This window comes from Cryptomeria japonica, chromosome 8 (assembly GCF_030272615.1).
Source record: "Cryptomeria japonica chromosome 8, Sugi_1.0, whole genome shotgun sequence".
Taxonomy (NCBI): Eukaryota; Viridiplantae; Streptophyta; class Pinopsida; order Cupressales; family Cupressaceae; genus Cryptomeria; species Cryptomeria japonica.
Window position 1 is genome coordinate 106,071,260 of NC_081412.1, and position 23,627 is coordinate 106,094,886.

Below are 23,627 nucleotides of genomic sequence, written 5' to 3' on the forward strand. Positions count from 1 at the left end.
CAAAATTATCATGATCATAAGGTATACAATATACATGTGCAAGGGAAATGATCCAATCTCTTGTGAGATCCTCTAGAAATGAAAATATATGAGGGTCTCCATAGATCTTCCAAAGGTGAGTCCAAAGTGTGTGAGGATAATCAATATCCAATAAAGCACATATAGTGTCAAGATGAACACTAGACAAAATAGGTCCTACAACATGGTCAATGATGATCCTCCAAGCATACCTAATCCTCTCTGTGATTGTCTTAGGGACAATTCCATATAGATAAGGCAAAAAATTAAACCACTTGAGATGTGTTACGATTCCCTTTGGCCAAGACTAATAATTATTTTTTGCTGGGATGAATAAAAAAAAATCATGATACATCTTCAAATGAAATAATCAACCTCAAAGCCTCAATGCATGTAAATAAGATCAAATAAACTCTCTAAAAAATATATCCTTTTTCAGTGCTAAAACATCCAAGTAATTGCCCAGTATGCAAAAGCACAAAATTGAATAAATAGATCTAGTGCTTTGATACCATGTTGGAGTGAATATTAACCCTACAACTCCCATAAATCACTTTCAACCAAAAAACATATCACATCTGAAGACAAAAAGGCATGATTAATGATATATAACCTTGAAAGATAATTGATCCAAAGAGACATGTAATATTGAGATTAACTTTTAAATAAGTTGGATGGATTACAATTAATGTTTATGAAAGTGTAGTATCATAAAATTGTGACCCTAGCAATTTTTTACTGCATTAGGGTCCTCACGCATGTGATCTTGAATCCTCTAGCCTGATCGAAGACTGGAGATTGCTCGACTTACGAAAATAGCTTCTTCCTTGGCCTTTGCATCACCCCGACCGCATTCTGCCTTGGAGAAATGAGTCAAACAGGGGCATGGCACGATTGTCCCCCCTTGGACAAGGGGGTGGTGCCACTATCCCCCCTTGGACAGGGGCATGGTGTCACTTTCCTCCCAGGATAGGGGCATGACACCCCTGTCCCTACCCTATTTTTGGGCAGGACCCTTCCTATAGCATGCATTGTGGGTTGTGCCTCAGGCAGGAAACTCCCCTGATGTTGTCCCATGACGAAATTCAAATCTACTAACATGTATTTAAGGGGGCATTCATCCTTTCATTTGCATAAGTTTGATAAGTGGAATTTCGATAAGGTCATGTTGCGTAAGCGATCAAGCATTCAAGAGCATTCAAGCATTCTTTTCCAGGATTGAGCATTCTCAAGTTTCCCTTCAAGGATAGGTGTTGTATTCAAGTCAAGGATTCAACCATTGAAGAGGAGATTGATTTCAACATACAATTCCACACAAGCATTTCTATCAACATTGCTACTACAACCTCCCTTGAGGTGATTTAAAATTCACTCTTTCATTTACATCTACTCGCAAGTACTTTCTTTCATTACTTGGTTAATTCCAAAATTGGGGTTTGACCTAAAGGCAAACCCCCAATCCCAACCCATTTTCCTCTCTTTTCAGTGTGTAGGTTGTAGGTGCACAACTGTACTTTCGAATTTGGGATTTATTTGCAAAGGTAGAAAAACCCTTTTCGTTTTGCAGATTTTTTGAAGGACCTTGTACATTCTCGCCACGGTCCGAGCAACTTTTCCTCAAATTCGTAGGGCAACTTCGTCTCGACATTTTACTGCCAGATCCAAGTGCACAGCTTTATCCCATATTCCGATCTCAAGTTATAATCAATTCTTTGTCACTTTTGCACTACATAATTCAATCAATTCCTTTCCATTTCAAACAAGGAAGAGGGGATCAACTTATCATTCCCAATTCATTCAGAATTCAATCTACCATCTTTGTGTGGAGAGATTGAATCTAGTGAATTATCTTCTCCCCCTTCCTAATGTAATGGTGAAAAGTTCTTGAATGGTAATCGATAGTGAAACTCTCATCTCTCTTTGAGGGAAAGGGTAGTTTCTTTCTTGATCTATCATTCACCATTTTCTCACCATTATAGAAAGCATAAAGATAAAACCCTAGATGAAAACCTTATGAGAGGATTAAGTTAGATCTTGGAATCTTAATCATATGACTTGAGATAAACTGGCATGTAATTAGCTCAATCTAAATATAAAGAAGCACTCCTAAGCTTAGTTTAAGTGTAATAAAGTAATAAGGGACCTAATTAGATAATTAATTAAGTGATTATCCTAATTAGACCAACATATTACATTATAAGGCATCATTGAATACTTGTCATTTGTATGTATAAATGTAAAAAGAATCTATTATGGGGGTTACATGTATGTCAATCATTGTAAAGTTTACACATTGATTCTACTAATCAGAGCACTTAGATTTGTTGTAATTTATTTCTTTTATGATGTTTTTTAATCCTATCTTGAAAAGGACATATATTATTTAAAGAAATGTATCTTAAAAATATTTGTGACTCTTAAACATGTTTCATGAGGTTCTCTTGTAAATCTTTGTGACACTACTTGGTAGTTTTATTTATTGATTGATTTTATTTTTTTATGGGGTTTTTTAATCTTGCCTTGAAAAGGACATATGTTTTAAAGAAATTTTGTCTAAAAAAAATTGTGTAACTTTTAGACATGTTTCATGAGGTTCTTGTGTAAAGCTTTGTAACACTACTCGGGTTTTTTATATATTGATTGATCTATATAGGCGTGCACATTATTAGTGGTATTGTGTAGCAAGTGGAAGCATGGTTAAGCTATCAAAATGCTATAAAAAAATTCTATAGATTAAAGAGTGTGTGTTTCTTGTTGCTCTATACTCTAAATCAAGATGGCAATAGACATAGGTTTGGATGTTCTTCTGAAGAATTTCTTAAGAAAAAGTATGTAACTTTATTGATCAAAAGTTAAATAACATGTTATAGATATGATGTTTTCTCTTCTAGACCATGGATCAAATTCTCATTATATTATAAACATGTTTTGATGTTAATATGATGGGTGGTTCTTAAGAAGGAGATCTTTTTTTACTTAAATTATTTATATTTATATATATATATATATATATATATATATATATATATATTATGGAATTTGGTTTTATTTTCTTATAATTTATTCTATATTCTATCTCTTTTTTTAAGGCTTGTTCAAATTCTTATGGTGTTGAAATTTTGTTAAACCTTATATAACTTTTCACACTCTCCTCCTAGGATCAATATAAAAATTATTTATTAGTTCCTAGCATTTGTTATCAAAACTTAGCCAGCTTGTGAGACCAATAGGAGGATTCGACTTTTTATTTTAATCCTTTTTGGATTACAATATTTGTGGTTGATCTTATTTTTCTACAAATAAATAGAAATGTGATGTAGACAATTCACAACACAACATTCACCATTAATGACAAAAAATAAGAAACACAAGAAACTCAAGAAATTAGATTAAGTATCCTTTCATTATTCTCCTTCAATTCTACCTCTACAACTGAAAATAAACCCTTATAGCTACAATATGAAAATTACCTTTTTTAGCATATTTTTGCAAGATTCTAAATTTACTATTTTTGGTAATTTTACATGCTTACTTGCATGGCTACAAAAGTTAATATTTTTTAAAGCTAACTAGAGTGAAACCATATTTCAACTTAATATACTAATGACATGCAAAATTAAAAGATAACTAAAAATTACAACAATGGAAAATCCCCAAAAAAACAATAAGTCCAATTTGAGGCCTCATATGAAGGAATTTGGCCCTAGAAAAATGTTGAAGTGCGGTCCATTTCAATATATTCTATTGGCATTTTATTCAACTCTTTAAGATGATTATCCATGTAAAATTTCAGCCCAATCAATTTCTCAAGGTCAAAAGTTATGACCTCTAAAAGTCTTTATAGCATTCCCCTCTAGTTGAAAAGAATGCAACTCCTACAAGTTGTTGTCCTCAAATTTCTAACACTTGTCTTGATCCAACTTCTTCAAGTCCCACTCCATAATCCATGTATTTTCTACTGGTGCTAATTATTCCCATTGTACTAGATATCTATTGTATTGTCCTTGTCAAGTGTGAATGGTCTTCCTATCTAGAACTTTTGCAATCTCTTCTCTTTTTGTACTCAAAATTATCTACTATAAATCCACTTCCTCCTTGTTATCATCATCACAATCTTAACCATGGAAAATATATAAATAAAAAACATTTAGAACAAGGTAAATATCCAAATTACCTAGTAAATGTACCTCATAAGCATTATCATTGATTTTCTTTATAACCTTACAAGCACAAATTTTCTTGTACTTCAATTTGTGGTAAATTTATATGATAAACCTCTCTCTTCATAAATATACCATCAATAAATCACCTTTATTAAATACTTGAATTTTTCAACCAACATCTGTTATAATTTTATACCTCTCATTATTTTCCTCCAACTTCTATCTAGCTTCTTTCTCCAAATATTGAAGGTGTTCTACAAATTCTTTCCATTATCACAAAATACATTGAATCTAGAGAACCCTTCATATTCCTACCATAAACAACATGAAATGGTGATTTTCCTGTTGATCTTTTCATTGAACTATTGTAGAAAAATTATGCTTGGATTAATGCCAAGTCCCACTATTTGGGATTCTCTCCAATAGCGCACCTTAATAGGTTTCCCAAAATCTGATTGACTAACTCTTATTGCTCATTTATTTGAGGGTGATGAAAACTATTGAAATATAACTTAGTCCCCATATTCTTTCATAAATTCTTCCAAAAATGACTCAAAAACGTGGTATCCCTATTAGAGGTAATAGTTTTTCGAACACCATGCAATCTAACAATTTTTATAAAAACAATTCTTTCACCCTTGTTGGATAAATAGTTTTCTTGCAAGTACTGAAATGAGTCATCTTAGAGAACCTATAAATAACCACAAAAATAGAATCATTACCTTGTTATATTTTGGTGGTCTCGACACAAAGTTTATGCTCAAATTTTTTCATGGTTCTATGGGAATGGGTACTACTAATGGCATACACAACCCTGTATTTGATGAGTGTCCTTAGCTATCTGAAAAATCCTACACCCAGTCCCATGCCTGGTTATGTCTCTTTTCATCTTTGGTCAGTAGTATTTATATTCTATTAAGGGTATTATTTTATCCATTCCAAAATGTCTAGCCAAGCCACTAGCATGCTCTTTAATAATAATTTCTCTCATAGAGCTAGCTAAAATGCATAGTTGTTTTCCTCTAAAGAGGTATCCACCCTACATAAAGTATTCATACTTAATGTGCTTCAAGTTTCCAACTACCAAAATTTTCAATTGTTCCACAATCTCCAAAAAATCATCATTAGATTCATATGTCTTTGATGACATCAAAACAAATTACCTCACTCTCCATTGTGGTCAAAAGTATAGCATGCCTACTCAAAGCATCTACAAATTATTTTTGTTTTCTTGACTTGTTCTTCAAAACAAATGTGTAGTCTTATAAGAAAGAGACCCATTTTCCATGCCTTCTATTTAATTGTTTTTTATGTGTTTAGATTTTCAATGCAATATTATTTGTAAACAACACAAACTCCTTGGGCACTAGATAGTGCCTCCAATGTCTCAAGGCTTACATAATTGTATAAAATTATGCATCATGAATTGCATGGTTATTTCTTAGCTCATTCAACTTTTCACTATAGAAAGTGATGGGTTTACCTTCTTTACTAAGTACATCTTCTATGCCCACATGTGAGGCATCACATTCCACTTCAAATACCTTATCAAAGTTTGGTAATGCTGGAGCTTTTGTCACCTTCTTGTTTTAAGGTACTTGAAACTTTCCTCAACTTCATTAGTCCATACATATTCTCTTCCTTTGGTCAATCTATGATTGGTGCTAAATACTACTAGAATTTTGAATGAACTTCAATAGAATGTCGCCAACCCATGAAAGCTTCTTACCTGTGTTATGCTACTTTGGTCAATCTATGATGGGTGCTAAATACTACATCCATTTTGACACCATCTACAAAAATGACAAAAAAAAAATACTAGATTGTCTAGCGTGAACCTGCACTTCTTTAAATAATCATAGAGTTTCTCTTTCCTCATCACACCCAATATGATCCTCAAGTGTTGCAAACCTACTCTTCTTTTCTTTTACTAAAAACTAAAATATTATCAAAATAAATTACTACAAACTTACCAATGTAAGATCACAACATAGTATTCATTAGCCTCATAAAGGTATTACGTCCATTCGATAATATGAATGGTATAACCATCCACTCATATAAGTTGTCTCTAGTTTTTAAGGCTATTTTTCACTCATCCCCTTCTCGTATCCAAATTTGGTGATAACCACTTTATAGGTTGATCTTGCTAAAATATGTGGCCCCTACAAGCACATCCATCATGTTGCCTATATGTGGTATATAAAATTTATGTTTAATGGTACTCTTATTGATTACTTTGATATATGTGCACATACTCCATGCACCATCCTTCTTTGGAGTTAACAATGTCGGTACATCACATGGGCTCATGGTCTCTCTCACCACACTGAGAGGGGGGTTGAATCAGTGTCTAACTCGTAGATGAAAGATTTAAACTTGTTTGCAACTTTATAACCCAAATTAATATACTGCTAAGCAAATAATAATGTAGTAAAAAGAAACAAAAGAATAAGCATCAATGCACACCATAACACAGATATTTTTGGTGAGGAAACATGATAGGAGAAAAACCTCGGTGGGATTTGTGACCCACAATATTTACTCACTAGCCAATATGAATAATTATTACTTAGTACAATAGGAGCCCGCACATGCAGGAAGGCCAACTGCCTAGAGCTCACTGCTCAATACAGAAATGGAGTCCCACTAACTACAATTGGATGGTTAAATCCAATAACAATGTACTACTCAAAATAGCATCTGCAATGTTGGATTCAGTACCGGTTTAAGCTCTATATAATACCTCTGCCATAAACCTTGCTTCGCTTTTCTCTGCTCTTATTCGCTCATAAGATAATTATATCAAAGTGCATATACAATTATTCACTCTCATATACCACTTACATACATACCTAATTACATTACAAAATGACCTACAAGATCTCATACATATATGAGTCTTTACAATACATCATGTCGGCTATACAAATATATTTACAATACAAAACAATATTATTTCCAAGTCGGCTAGACTACCGGTGTAACTGGATGCCAGTGTGAATAACCTTTGTTCTGATTGTTGGTGTCAGTAGGTGAAATCTATTGCCGGTATAGCTTGTGAACCATGTTACCAGTCGGTTTCCATTAATGACAACATCAACCATTCTCATCTGAGTGTATAATGCCAACAATCTCCCCATTTGGCATTGATGGCAACACTCATGAGAAAAATTCAAAAACTGATATCCAAAATTAAGTCCAAAAAGTGAGAGTGCTCCCCTTGAGAAAATGATTTCCTTCTGTACATCTTTCTCATTACACCACTCCCCCTTTGACATCGATGACAAAGGATGTCAAGAGTATCAAAAATTACCTAGAACCTTGTAGCCGGTTATGTACAATCTAGAAAATGTCTGCCAAAACTAAGTTAAGACCTTGCAAAAACTTAGTATTGTCAAAAATTATAGTCTCTATCTGTTGGATCATACCGGCGAGATAATGCATTTGTTGCTTCGGTGATTTCTCCCCTTGAATAGTTGCCTTAGATAACTCATTTTGGTACAAATCACCTTGAATAGTTGCCTTAGATAACTCATTCTGGTGTGTTAACAAATTGTCCAATCTAGGACCAAGTTTGCTCTTTAACTCTCAGGTTTTCATTCTCAACCTTGCCTTTTCCCTTTCCAACTTCTCAATCTTCTCTTCATAAATTGCCATCTCTTGATCCAAAATTGATTTAGTTCCAAAGAACCAATCATATTGTCAACAATGTCATCAATTTATTTATGTGTCTTCTTTATTTTCTCATCAATAGCTTATGTTAAATGGTGTGGTTTGCATGCTTCCCTGTACAATTCCTTGTATTCTAGAATGGTGAAATTAAGTGTCGGTAACAAAGAATCAATTTGTCATGTATATTCCTTTATTGTTTTGTCAAATAATTCATCCTTCTCCTTATTAACTCTTTCCTTAATGGTCTCCTCATTTATCTTATCTACAGTCTGAATGTTAGAAGAAATGAATTTGGATAATGTGTCCAATTTGCCTATAGACCCAACAATGTGATCAACCTTGCACGTCGGTGCAATCATCTGCAAAATTGGTAAAGAATCATCAATAGCCTTAAATTCTAAGGCATTGCATTCCATTATCTTCTTGATGGAATCCAATAATACATCAGTTACATTTGTCTTTCTGTAGTCCATAGTAGAAGTACTAGGAGGAGTGCTAGGATTTGTAATAACTTTCTTCTCTTCTCCAAATATTTGTCCAGTTAACTTAATCACTTCTTCTTCCTTGCTTCCATCCTTAACCTCTTCTTCATCCACTTTTTCTTCCTTATTCTCATTCTTGTTTTCATTCTTATTTTCATTCCCTGTCAGTTCAGATACATTTTGCTCTTGTTCCTTTTCTACTTCTGTCGGTATTCCAATGTTCTGCTGATTATCAATAGTGTTGATCAGTGACTCAGAGATCTCAACATTTGTAGCTTCATCTTTCTTTCCTCTCCTGTTTCCTTATCCAACACAATATTGATATCCTGAGTGTCAACATTCATGGTGAATAGAATGTCTAACTCGGAATCAACATTATCTTCTTTTACTTCCTCTGACTTATCTTCTCCAGGCTCATTTTGCATTTCTGTGTGTGCCTATGTTACTACCAGTGGGGTATCTTGAGCCGATGGCGGTAAGTTGTCCTTAACTATAATAACTGGTATATTGCCAACCTTACCCTTACCCTTATTTGTCTTCTGATATACTTTAGTAAATGATTTATCAATCTTCTGTCTATCTTTCCCTTCTTTCTTCTCCTTCTCAACAAAGAATATATCCCATTTATCAGTTGTTTCATCTGCAATCTCTTTAACTCTATCGGCCATAAGACTAACTTGTCGGTGACCACTCACAAAAATAGTCTTGTTAGCTTCAGATATTAAGTCATCTATTTCTTGCTTTGAATTAACAGGATGAACGGCTAACAGTGCCTCAACCTTCAATTTCTTGTCTAACTCCATAACAGACATTCTTTTTGCTTCAAGTCTTAAGTATAAATCATTAGGAATAACATCTACAACTTCAATAAGAACTTATTATATATATCAAGATACAAAATAATGCTTTGCTCAATAGTATCCTTATCTGAATCTTTAAAAGAATGAGAAAACTTATTAATATTACTAAGATTTCTTTCCTGAGTAATTTCATTTACCAGTTCTTCCGGTGAAAGAGTATCTGGTTCCTTTTGTTTTGGTTGTTTCTTCTTTGGTGTGACTTTCTTCTTCTGACCACTGGGCTCTCTCACAGCCTGTTGTTTCTTTCTAAGTGTTCTTTCTTTCTTTGGTGATGGAGCAGGTACCGATGAGGGTTTTCTTTTCTTTCTTTCCACCCTTTTGAATTCAGTTGCCTTACCACTGTCAGAATCAAATGAGGTAGCCACGGGAGAAATATGTGCTACTGGTTGTTGTTCTGATTTTCTTTCTTGTTCAGACACACCTTTCATCAGATCGAGCTTCAATAATCCCTTCTTAATAATTTATACAAACTTAGAAGCATCTTTTATTTCTTTTTCTCTTTTCTTCCTTTGCTTTTGCATAGAAACATCACTCTCTATAGTTTCAACACTACCAAATATCTCCTTTGTCGATTCCGGTGGAGCATCTAGGAGTATTTTAGCATATGAATCCAAGATGTGTGAATCCACCTCATAGCCCATCTCTGTTATCCAGACAGTTCTAGGTCTAACTGCCTCCATCCATATTTCATCTCTTTTAATCACAAAGCATCCTATCCCTTTGCCTCATTTTTGCTTGAAAATCCTTGAAGTTCTCTTTACTAGTTTGTCACTATATGAGCCCATGCCGATGATTGCCTCCTTTATCTATTTTCCAACAGAAATATCATAGGCAAAGTCCTTGTGTCTAATACCGGGAATAACCTTTGAGAAATACAACATTAAGCACACAATCAGGTTCCCAAACTTGAAAGTTCCCTTCTTGTCACCTTTGATCTTGAGCAAATTTTCTAATAGTTCACCTTTCAACCATTCATAGATGTCAATTTTAGCATTATTCTTAATCATCTCATAGGCACTATGAATGCAGGAACTTGAAACAAAATTCAGCCTATTAGTATGAGCAACTTTGTATCCAATGACCATACTAGCATATTTAACATTGTTGTCAGTTATATCACTAACCCTAAGTGATCTATTATCAAATGTAGCTCTGGTTAAGCTCATAACCTCTTTGTTTGGAATTTTATTTTTCTTATCAGGCCTAATATCGATAGAAGGTAAACCAATAATGGCCTTAATTGCTTCCTTAGTTATCTTGAAAATTGAATCTAACCACAAAAACTCTCCGTGAACTCTGCTAAGAACATAATAGATAATCTCATCTGAGAATTCAGGCATATGAAGGATGTCAATGAACCCTAAATCCTCAACAGTCTTGTGTTCCAGTTTGACTATACCTTGGTTGTTAGCAATAATATTTATGAACATATTCTTTAAATATTCAAACCCTAAATCTTCAAATGCTTGAATGCTTTGGTAGGTTGAAATGAGAAATTATCATGCTTTATAACCAAAAAGTTAACTTACAACTACAATAAATGCTTCATCGGTGAAGTGAATTTTCATTGTAACTCAACATATCTGTCGGTAAAGAAGAAATATAACATCTTACCACCAACAGAGGGTAAATGCATGATCTTCAATTAGTTTCCTTACCCCTAAGGATTATTCCTTCCTTAGATAAAGAATCTCCTGCCGATGCAGGATTACTCTGTTCTACCGGTGCAAAGACAAATTTATCATTTCTCTGATCTCTCTTCCTGATCCATTGTTTAGTGAATTCTTGCTTGATTTCATTTACCTTTTCTTTACCTTTGTCAATAGATCCTTTATTATTTGTCGGTACACTCTTGCTTCAACAAAAAAATTCAATATGCCCAATCTTGTTACATGCATAACAAGTTACATTGTTTCTCTGAATAGCTTTTCTATAACCTTGACCGATTTGAGTTCTGCATTGATTAGATAAATGTCCAAATCTACCACAAAAATAGCATTTCACATTCATTCTGCAATTATCTGAGTTATGACCATTTTTATTGCATTTGGAATATTGATCGATGGATGGGTTTGTATTCTGATTATTTCTAAATCTGCACTGATTTTCTCTATGACCAAATTTGTTGCAATTAAAACATTTCACATTGAATTTATAAGCATTAGGTTGCCTTACCGGTTTGTTGTGATCATGATTGTTTGTAGTTCCAAAACTCTCTCCATGTTCAAATCCAAGTCATGTTGTGATCAGGTTTTTGACTTTTCAGCATATCATCAAGCTTGTCTGAACTCTTCTTGAATTTGTCTTTGTATTCATTTGCAGTGACCAATTCACCTTCCAAAGTGATAACTTGTCTCATAAGTTCCTCTTTGTCATGTTGCATGTGAATCAAATTTGTTTTAAGCATATCATTTTCATAACTAAGCCTTAGAGATTCATCTGATCTTTCATTGTCTTCTGGCCAAATCTTCTTCATTCCTCATTCTATCTTCAATATCCTTGCATAATCTCATGGTTAAATCTTGCATCTCATTCTTCATGTTATTGTTCTCTTGTCTCAGTTTCTCTACAATATCTTTGAGAGTTTCCTTTTCTTGATCATCTTGATTTTGCAATTGTACATGTAATTCTTTTCTCTTATTCTTTGCTATCACCAAGTTTTCTTGAAGTGCTTTGATAATTTCCCGAGTAGTTCTGAGTTCATCTTCCAGTTTGATATTCTTCAATTTTTTTGCATCAAAATCTTCAAGAGCTCCTTCCAACTGTTGTCTCAAACTTTCCATCGGTACTAGTTTCAAAATCTTCCTCGAGCTGTTAGGCTTCTACAAATAGAGGACTAGGCTTTGATAGCGATTGTTAGATACTAGGTTAGTCCCAAAGACACTGAGAGGGGGGTGAATCAGTGTCCAACTAGTAGATGAAAGATTTAAACTTGTTTTCAACTTTATAACCCAAATTAATATACTGGTAGGCAAATAATAATGCAATAAAAAGAAACAAAAGAATAAGCATCAATGCACACCATAACACAGATATTTTTGGCAAGGAAAGCCAGTAGGGCAAAAACCTTGGTGGGATTTGTGACCCACAATATTTAATCACTAGCCAATATGAATAAATATTACTTAGTACAATAGGAGCCTACACATGCAGGAAGGCCAACTACCTAGAGCTCACTGCTCAATACAAAAATGGAGTCCCACTGACTACAATTGGATGTTAAATCCAATAACAATGTACTTCTCAAAATAGCATCTGCAATGCTAGATTCAGTACCGATTTAAGTTCTATCTAATACCTTTGCCATAAACCTTTCTTCGCTCTACTCTTCTATTATTCGCTCATAAGATAATTACATCAAAGTGCATATACAATTATTCGCTCTCATATACTACTTACATACATACCTAATTACATTACAAAATGACCTACAAGATCTCATACATATATGAGTCTTTAGAATACATCATGTCGGCTATACAAATATATTTACAATACAAAACAATATTATTTCCAAGTCGGCTAGACTGCCGGTATAATCTGTTGTCGGTGTAACTGGATGTCGATGTGAATAACCTTTGTTGTGACTATCGGTGCCGGTAGGTGAAATCTATTGCCGGTATAGCATGTGAACCATGTTACCAGTTGGTTGCTATCAATGAAAAAATCAACCATTCTCATCTGAGTGTATAATGCCAACAACACCATCCTTCTTTGGAGTTAACAATGTTGGTACATCACATGGGCTCATGGTCTCTCTCACCACACCTTTCCTTATAATCTATGTACTTGTTTATCTTAAAGTTCTATATGTTGAGTTGGACTCATTTTATAAGTTGTTTGATTAGGTATAGTTTCTTCGAGGATTAGATCAATATGATGTTTAATATCTCTCTTTGGTGATAGGTCATCAAGTAGCTCTTCTAGAATAACATTAGCAAAATATCCTGATAACTTTGCTACTTTTGGTGGTATTTACATTTCTTCATCTTCTCCTCTTTGCACTAACAATTCATAACATCACCTTGTCACCTTAATTTCTTTGACAAGTTCTCTTTTAGACAACATGGTCTCACATTTTCCTTCATCCATAAGGGGCAATAGAATTACTTAAAATACATCCTTCCAAAAGGTGTATGTGTTTTTCTTTCTATCATGCATAAATTTCCTATCATACTACCATGGCCATCCCAACAATACATGGTATACATAAATTGGAATGGTATCACACCATATTTCATCCTTAGATATCTCTCCTTTACAAAACTTAACTAGACATCTCTTATCTATATCAACTTTATTCTCTTTTTTAAACCATGCAATACAGTAGGGATGGGGATGTTTCCCATAATGCAAGTTCAATTTTTCTACCATTTCTCTAGAAATAATATTGTCACAACTACCTCCATCAATAATAACTTGACATACCTTTCCTACTAAAGTGCATCTAGTTCAAAATATATTTTCTTCTTCTCTGGGATTATCATTGCTCTTCTCATCATGAGACTCTCTCCAACATCTGGTAAAACCTCTAGTTTTTCCCTTTCTTCTTCATTATTAGATTGATTGAGGTTCAACCTAGGTGGTCCTCCTTGATTTATTTCATGTGTATTATAATTTGAACATTCAAATGTTTTTTGGCCTTCTTCTCCACAGCTAAAACAAGTGAAAGGCCTTCTTTGGTTTTCCAATACTCTACCACCACCATAACCTCTACCCTTCTAAAAATTCCCTTCCTCTTTATTGATTTTAAGGGTTTTGTCAAGTATCCACTCGTTTCTCTACTCCCTAGAATGATTCTCCCCTACTATAATCCAATCCACATTGAAAAGGATATCATGTACCCCTTCTTCCTCCTCTATTCCTTTGAAAATATTTCTTGCATTCTTTTTCTTTTTTCTTTAGAGCAAACTGTAATGGAGGAAATTTGCTACCTGAAGAATGATGAATCCTAGAGAACAAATCGACCCTTCGATACCTCACTTGAATTGGCACTAAGGGTGAGCCAAGGGATGAAAATAACAAACGACTCTTCCTAGCCTCTGTATAGAGGACGAGCACCCAGGTCTGGGACACCAACATGGTGTGTTGTTGTCTGGTATGAATGAGGTACAGAGGTCATACAAAATGTAGCAGATGCAACTATAATATGATAAAGACACATAAAATGACAAAACCAAGCTAGTGAATGCAAAAATATGAATTAACTAAGACAAAATAAAAGGAGAGAAGTTGAGAGAAACTCACAATGGGTCCACAATTTGGAGCCTCCCACAAAGTGATTATTCTTCTATGATTATACGCCTACACACAGACAAGAGAAAAAATGTTGGGGGTTGTGTTTTGGAGCTTGCCTAAGTCAAACCCCCATTTTGGTGTTTCCATCTCCACAAACACCCCATATGAAGCCATGGGAAAGATAAAAATGATAAAGGCAATGATAAATATGATAATAGATTTAGAATAAAGAAGTACGAATATGCAACAAATCAAATAAGGATGAGTGAACTCCCCTTTTGCAAACGTGAAGATTGTGCTATAAGTTGTCCAAGATATTGCAATAATGGTGGTCTTCGTGAGAGAAGCTATGAATGTTGTCCAAAGAAATTGCCAAAAGATCCAACCTGCAAGAAGTGATCTCAAAATGCCAAAGGATCCCAAACATGTGTTGGCAATATTGCATTATAACAGACAATGAAAGATTGTTGGCATTTCATAAGGATATTGAGAAGGTTGTTGATGATTATGGATATAACTGATTAAGGATGTTTTACTGTCTTGATATTATTATTTTGTCATTGATGTCAAGAAATTGATTTTCTAATTCAGTATGATGTTGCCATATCTTGAGAAGTATGATATAAAGATTACAAAGATGTCGGTAAAAGACACAGGAAAGAATATGATGAATAAGGGGATGAATAAGGTATTCAATGGGCAACTAGTACTGAGTCAGACAATGATGAGATCATGATGTTTTAGATTGTTTTAACATCATACATATGTTGTAAAATGTAAAGGTTAATACTATACTATGTTATCAAGCAAAGAACCTAGTCGGTAAACCCTAAGGTTATTGCTATCGGTTAATGAATGCGGAATGTCTATCGAGTGAAGTTTAGTATTCACCGAGTTGTTACCAAGTTGTAACCGAACTATAACAGAATGCATTAAATGTTTGCATACATTATTTAATGAAGGAAGTTGATGAGCTAGAACTGATTAAATGATTGGTGAGCTGTGCATGAAGTTTGTTAACTAATCTAAGGCAATAGAAAGTCGGCATGAAGATCTACAGCTCAGATTGAATTGCAATACCCTGGCACAAGTTCCAAGACTAATATGCAAGTTCCAAGGTGGGGTAAAACATTTTCAGATCGAAAGATGCATTGAACCTGGACAAGATCGAAGATCTGATGGCTATGATTGATCATGGGAAATGTGATCAAGGAGATTAAGCGGTTACCTAATTGTTTATAAATAGGAAACTGTTGATAAATAATGAATGTGGGCAAGTGTATGCACAGGGATGCTACATAGTGATTAGCGAGCACAGAAGCTTGAAGACCTGTTTGAATAACAGAGAATAGAAGCCCAGCAGATAGACAAGATTAGTTCTATGTCTAGATTGTATTGAACAAATAGGAATCTACTTTAGCATTTTAGATGTGAAGTTGCAGATAGATTTTATTACTGTTATTTTGTGAAAGTGACAGAAAATCTCTTAACCGAGTGGACTTAATAGTCTTATTTGTAAAACCCTCTAGCAAGGTGACATTCTGATTGAGTGTTTGAAATCCTTTAACAAGGTCACTTCTAACAAGGTGAAGATCCTAACAGATTTGAGGGAAATCCCTTAACCGGGTCACATCTAGCAATGTGTTTGTAATCTTTAACAGGATTTGCTTTTAACCGAGCATACTCTAGAAGAGTATATTTCTTAGTGGGTCCGAAATCCCACAGTGGTTTTTCCCTATTTGGGTTTCCACGTTAAATCTGGTGTTATGAGGTTTATGATGTTTATATGCTTTTGAGTTTTCATGTTTAACAGTTTTGGTTATATTACTAAAATATATGTTACCGAGGTTGAATCTGATGTTTTTATGGATGATTAAGTTTTTATGATTCACCCCCCCCCTCTCATCTTGTTGGCTATTGGATCTGTACTTATATTAAGTATTAGAACTATAAAAATGCCATCCAATGAGAGAGATATAGGCTCTGGACTAGAAACCAGCGTTAATGGACTCATGCAGGGGTGTTACAATTCCTTCTAGGTGCAAGCATAACGCTCAAACGGCCACCTACAAATTGTTAAATTCACGGGATGCTAGTGCGCTACATGGACATCTCATCATCGTTCTATAGTCCTGAAGGTGATAGGTCGACATAGTTGGTAAAGTTCCAGTTTAAAGCTAACGAAGCAGTCTCAATGGACAAAAGGACAAAGATGGCGGTACACAACCTCTGATGATATGGAGGAAGGTTCCATTTGTCACATTGAATTAAATAGGATGCAATTTTTTATATTATACTTTACCCCCGCTTTAGCGAGCATGTCTTTGCTGAGAGATGTGAAGATAAAGTAGAGGAAGATAAAGCGTTATAAGGGGAAGGCAGAATTTCATTGATCAGACGAGGTTACCCCTAGCGAAATGAAGCTGAGATTTTGAAATAGATATTGCTGACTAATACATCGCAAACATGCTAGTTGCAGACTAACATGTCGGATGGTAAGATAAATGATATATTTAAATGGATGATAAGATAGCATAACATAAACAAACCTCACTTTGGAGGAAAGCCCCTTATTATGAAAAAGATACAATATAAGTAGTCGATGTGGTATGAGCCGTGTCGGCATGGATATCAAAGTGCATTATGTTAGATATTCATGCGATAGGGCGATGAGATATGTCGGTATGGATAACCATATGATAGGTGGATGAGATATGTCAGTATGGATAACCATATGATAGGGCGATAAGACAAATAGATTTTACTGGCATGGGTAGCGATATGCTACATAGCCATGCAATTGGGTGCGATTAAAGATAGATTTGATAAGTAGTAGATTGGCCCCTACAGAGGCAAACAAAAGAGATAGATTGAATGGTTTGGCCCCCATCGAGGAAAAAAAGATCAAGTGGTTTGGCCTCCACCAAGGCAAACATGATAAGGAAAAGATAAAGTGGTTTGGCCCCCACCTAGGCAAACGATCGACAAGAAAAATAAATGCATGAAGCTAAAAGAAAAATGCAGATCATATAGATATGTTGACCCCCCCTTAGAATGATATGTATGAAAGGAATGTTATTCTAAGGAGAAGAGCAGTTGTGGCACATCAACATAGCAAGATATTTTTGTGGAATGGCACTAGTAGCAAGTGGCACATAAATATCCATAACATTGATGATGAATGCAAGAGGATAGGGGATCTAATAGTTTGGCATCAAAACCCATAGTAGTGAGAAAAGATATGCAATATAATTGGGAGATGGGTATATCGTCATAGAACCAAAGTTCTCAGATCTGAAGAAGAGCACATGATGACAAAGGTAAAATAAAAATTTGGGTCAACATGGAAGAAGGCCCAAAATTCCCCCAATGCTTTGCATCATCCCCGAATATAAAAAAAAATGAGATCCAACAAATAGAAAAAGTAGAGAGAGAAATAGAAGAAGATCTACGATAGAAAATATTTTGTATCTGAGTACCTATAAAGTAACTTGGATCCTCCAAGTGAGAACAATAGATAAAGATAGTCAACCTCCCATATCCAAGTACCTATAGAGTAACCTGGGTCCTCTTGGAGGGAACAAACACATAAAGAAAGTACGAGAGAACACAGTCAAGTGCACACACACAAAAAGATGGAGGTAAGAGATAAACATCCTAAAGGTCATCCCGTAGGAGATCATCCTCCCAATCTAGGTAATAGGGAGAAGGAGGACAAGCTTGGAGAGGGACCATCACAAGAGCTTCACCAAGTGCCTCACCAATACCGAGAGCAAGGGATGAAGAAGCAACAATGTCTACGTCCATAGGCTCGAAGGAGGCAAGGGTCAATGATCATGTGAAGATCGTCAACAAGGCTAGGATGTCTTCTAAGGAGTTCAACAAGAGAACTTCCATGGAGGAAGTAGGTGACTCACTCGGAGAAGATGAAATAATAATAGGACTATCAGCCTCTGAAAGAGGGGCAGTGAAAAACTTAGGAGAAGGCGAGGCCTTCTCAATCACACACATAGAAACATACAAACCAGGAGGCACTGAAATAGGCATAGAAGAGGGTGAGGAACATACCTGTAAGGATTTCCATCATTAAAACTCTAGATAGGGGCCCTACTCAAGCTTGTATTTGGGTCGGATAGGAGAAGCTGGTCTTCAATCAACTGTAGTAGGATAAAGGACTCCAGGAAATCTCTGATGATGGAACGGTTGTGGAATAGGGGAGAAAACAAAGTTGTGCTAGGCACCACCTATGTATGCAAGATATCAATAGGCCTAGACAACAAAGGTATGTCTGGCAAAGAGGTGATGAGGCGTGGCTCCAATGAAGGAGAAATGAAAACTTGCACCTATTTAGGGGGAGGCTCATCAATAGGCCCCAAAGAAGTGAGAAGCAAAACCGAAGATGATACAGAAACAGGAACACTAGATGAAGCAAGAGCTGAAACGACAGAGATAGGATTTGCAGATGCAGCGGGAGCTTACAGAGCAGCATTGCACTCTCAAGCCATGGCCCATCGATAGCACTTACATTCGTGTGCATGCTAATTACAACGAAGATGAGGGCCACCAACTAAAGCCTGAGAGGATTCAAGAGCATCATGCTCCATGGGAGAGACCTTTGAAATCGTGTCAGGGATAGGAGGAGGCCCAACTGATGGAATGGGAGGTGCATCTGAAATAGGCACGACATTGATAGCAACTTGTGCTTGACTATGCTTCGCGTGAGGAGCAGCGGGAGGAATAGAAGGTGTCAATGCAATCTGAGAAATAGGAGCAAGCAGAGATGAATGAACATGAGAGGAATGCTTCCCTTTCTCATAGCGAGAAGGCCAAGGGAAATCAGCCATGATCGAGAGCTCGAAGGGAGGGAGGGCAGAAAACTTTGACAACATAGGTGCCTTTCCCTTGTCTGCACTAGATGCAGTCGCAGGAACAGAAGACACCACCAGAGGCTACATAGTCCTACGTGGACGGGATGGCTATTTGGAGGAGCGGGCTTAGCCCTGGCCTCCGATGATGAGGGGACATGGGGCACTACCCGCTCCAACACAAGAATAGATGGAGTAGAGGTTGATGCAGGAAGAGGCAATGAACAACTAGGTTAAGCTAACTTAGGGGCCAACTCCCCTGTCTTATACTAATAATAAGCATGATATATTAGATCACCACGAGGAAGCATGGGGAAGCATGGGTCCCACTAAAGAAGGCCAAAAATGATCTAACAAAAAGTCCCCGTGGGCTACCAAGGGTCGATATCCAATATCTTGGATGACATGCATCGAACCCTCATGTGGAAACTTGAGACATTTATGAATTACTGAAGGGACCACCTCCATGGCAATCAGCCAAGGAATACCTAGCTTAGCTTGGAATAGGTATGACTTAGGAATGATCACAAATGTAGAAGCTATTGCCTTAGGTCCCATAATTACCATCAAGGTGATGCTACCCAAAGGAGGGATAGATAATCCATCATGCATCCTCAAGGTTTCTCGGTATTCATCATACACAAGCCCATGCCAATTGTTCATGAATAGAGTCTCTTTTGTAATAACATCGACTCTCTAGGATGGGTCAACCATTACACCTGTGAAAGTTTGATCATTCATCTTAGCAGGGATGTACAAAGGACCAGGCTCTCCACATTTGTATATCTGAGAGAGAAGTTAGGGGTGATTTCCCCTCCTGGTGTGAACTAGATGAAGTGAGTTGCATCAATCTGGCGGACTTCATAATCTTATCCTAATATTTGGATTAATGATTGGGTGTTGTTGCTTCAGGGGAGTAGTCAGTAGGTAAAGATTATCTATAAGGGAGAGAGAATAATGATTTGTATGTGTCTTTGGCATTGTTGTCAAAGGGGGAGAGAAGCATGTGAAAAACTCTCTTATCTATTTAAGGTGGAGAGTTATGTGTGCATAATCTCAGGGGGAGATTGTTGGAGTTGATTTCTTTATTTGCATTGATTTTTTTTCATATTCATATGTTGCCATCAATGCCAAAGGGGGAGATTGTCGAATATTAGAGTTGTTGGAATGTGTTGTTGTCATTGATGTCAACATATTCTTGTGGTGTAGTGAATTGGCTTTTTGCAGAGAGTCAAGTTGGTTTGGTTGGAAATGTGCTTATGTGGATTAATGGGTTTCGAGATACTTATCTCTAGTTGATTCAGTATGAGTTTCAGTGTTCCAGAAGGTAATTTGGTCGAGTTATGTGATCCAGTGTGATGGTTGGTTTTTCTGTTGGTTTCGTATTGCAAAGTTATTATTTCTGGATTGTATTGCTCTAGAATTGATTCCTTATGTTGTGTGGATTCTGGAGATTGTTTGGGACATTTATGTGTGTCCTCGGTTCAGGTGGTTCATGATTTGGAACTTCACAAGTGTATCTTTTAGTTTGTTGTTGGTGTTTTTGAGCTCTGGTGATGAAATAATGATGATTCCAGTTATTACAGTGGAATTCACATTGCTTGTTGATGTTCTTTGATTGTTTTCTATGCGTTTTGGTGGTCTGCATTGATCGTGATACACGTTATTGAAGATTTTATTGGTCTGGTGGTATTCTTCATGTTATGTGACATATTCGGTGGTTTAGCGTGTTGCGGATGTTCTTGGCAAATTATTTGGTGGTGTTGTGTGTTCAAGGATTTGATTTGGGTCCATGCTATGTCTTTGCCAACATTGTATTGGTTTGGTTATTGATTTATGTATCGTTTGGTGTAATTTTGTAATTATGTCTTATGTGTTGAGCTGACCTTAAGGTTAAGGTTGATGATTTGTATAAGTGTTGTAATCATGTAAGATGTGTGTTTGCAGTTGTATCTATGGTCTGTGAGAGTATTGTATGTGCGAACAAGCGAATTTATCTTTTGGTAGTGGACAAGAGAAGAGAAGTATTATTGTGCAGACAGTGTGCTTAACTGGAATTGTAATTAGGCACTTGGAGATGTTATTCTTTTAGTTCATGTAATTTGGATTGTTGTTCAATCTTTGTAAGGCAGTGAGCCTTCCCATGGTTGTTTCCCTTTGTTGTTTTGAGTGGTGAGCTCTAGGCAGTGTGCCTGAATGCATGTGCATTCCCCATTGTAATATTTGCACACACTACTGCAAAGTAAAATCATATTGTGGGTAGGTTCCCACCGTGGTTTTTCCCTTGACCGGGTTTTCCATGTCAAAAAATACATGTGCTATGTGTGTTGTTGATGTGATGTTTATCTTTTCTATTGTTATTCCTGGTCAGATCTAAAGTAGAGATTAATTTGTTTGAGTTTGGTGAAAATTGATTCACCCCCCCTATCAGTTTTCCTGCATTATTACTACCAACACAAATCAATCGTTGGTTACCTCACTTGAACTGGCGCTAAGGGTGAGCCAAGGGATGAAAATAACAAACTGAGTAAATTGATTGCAATTTGAGGCTCTCAGACCACTCTACCTGGCCTTTTTCCACAGGATGAGCGCATAGGTCTGGGACACCAATGCGGTGCATTGTTGTCTGATATAGACAAGGTACAAAGGTCATACAAAAAGTAGCAGATGCGAGTATAATATGATAAAGACATAAAAAATGATAAAACCAAGTTAGTGACTGCAAAAATATGAATTAAATAAGAAAAAATAAAAGGAGAGAAGGTGAGATAAACTCACAATGAGTCCATGATTTGGAGCCTCTCGCAAAGTGATTATTCTTCTATGATTATGTGCCTTCACACAGACAAGAGAGAAAATGTTGGGGGTTGTGTTTTGGAGCCTGCCTAAGTCAAACCCCCATTTTGGTGTTTCCGCCTCCATGGACAACCCAGATGAAGCCAGGGGAAAGATAAAAATGATAAAGATAACGGTAAATATGATTATAGATTTAGAATAAAGAAGTACGAATATGCAACAAATTAAATAAGGATGAGTGAACTTCCCTTTTGAAAACGTGAATATTATTCTATGAGTTGTCTAAGAGATTGAAATAATGGTGGTCTTTGTAAGAGAAGCTATGAATGCTATCCAAAGAGATTTCCAAAAGCTCCAACCTACAAGAAATGATCTCAAAATGCCAAAGGATCCCAAAAATGCCATCAAACGGGAGAGATATAGTCTTTGAACAAAAAACTAACGTCGATGGATGCATCTAGGGGCGTTGTGATTCCTTCCAAGCGCAAGCATGACATGCAAATAACCACTTGTGGACTGTCAAATTCACGGGATGCTAGCGCATCACACAGACATCGTCATACCACGCTATAGTCCGAAGGTGGCAGGTCAACAGAGTTGGTAAAGTTCCAATTTGAAGATAACGAAGCGATCCCGATGGATAAAAGGACAAAGATGGTGGTACACAACCTCTGATGACATGGAGGAAGGCACCATTTGTCACGTTGAATTAAATAGGATTCAATTTTTGATATTACACAAAATAGTAGGTCTATTCCATATTGGTAACCCAATACATGCTTAACTCATCTTGAATGGAGAATTTCACGCCATTTACATACATAAAAACCATTTTTTCATCAGTTTCTTGATTCTCCACATGAATGGATAACTTGTAAAACTCATATATATATTCTTTCACAATAGATAAATTTTGTTTAAAATTTAAAAAAAAATTAAAAGGGTCTATGCATTGTTTATGGGCAAAAAAAAAATTTCTCAACTTCTCCATTTTGTTTTAAGGTAAATGATCCCACCATATCGTTACATGATCATTTAACTTGGTACATGCAAATTTCAACTTCTTTTCCTCTATCATACACTTTCGTTCAAATAATTTCTTGATATTGTTCAGTAATTCTATTAGCTCCTCTGGTTTGAGACTAATTGCATATTTTGAAACATCAACCTTGATCCCTTAATTCTTCCCTTTTAATGCCTTGAGCATCCTCTCTTCAAAATTCATGCACTCTAATTTCTTCTTCAAGTTATTGGTGTTCTATATCTTCTTGGTGTAATTATTTGTCAGAGTCCTCTCCTCTTTGTCCCATTCTCTTATTTTTCATCATGTTCATAAGATATACTAATTTCTTTTGGAGGTTTTGCATACCTCTATACATCTTGACAAGACCTCCTCTTTCTCTTCCTCTCCCAATGATCTTCCCACTCTAATACCAAATGATGTAGCCAATTCACAACCTAACATTCACCATTAATGACAAAAAAAAGAAACATAAGAAACTTGAGAAATTAGATTAACTATCCATTCAT